The sequence below is a fragment of the Penaeus monodon genome, chromosome 34 (assembly GCF_015228065.2).
Source record: "Penaeus monodon isolate SGIC_2016 chromosome 34, NSTDA_Pmon_1, whole genome shotgun sequence".
Taxonomy (NCBI): domain Eukaryota; kingdom Metazoa; phylum Arthropoda; class Malacostraca; order Decapoda; family Penaeidae; genus Penaeus; species Penaeus monodon.
Genome location: NC_051419.1, coordinates 8,433,190 through 8,433,617, shown reverse-complemented (window position 1 = coordinate 8,433,617; position 428 = coordinate 8,433,190).

Below are 428 nucleotides of genomic sequence, written 5' to 3'. Positions count from 1 at the left end.
TATAAAGACTCATTACACAGACAAACTGACTGACAGATCGAGTGCCAGATAAACAGCCAAATTCATCTATTTATCCATCTGTATATATTGCCACACACACCACATATATATCAAGAGTTTCGATCGACGTACAGATAGCGGCAGCAGCATGACCTTACGTAGATAAGCAAGTGATGATAGGGGCTAGCTGTGTCACGATAAGGAGGCATATCAGTGGCATGCTGGCACTGACAAGAGGGGGGGTTTGGTAGAGAGAATTAGTAGGCCTTTTGCGGGTTTGACTGACAGAACCACAGCGTTTTGAGAAGGGATTTTTTGGAGACGGGAGACACTTAGACGATTGTGAAAAAAGGGAGTTGGAGAGATAAAAGTGGTGTTTTACTATCAATCTCTCTCTTTGTGTTTCTCCCTGTTCCTTTTTCTTCGTT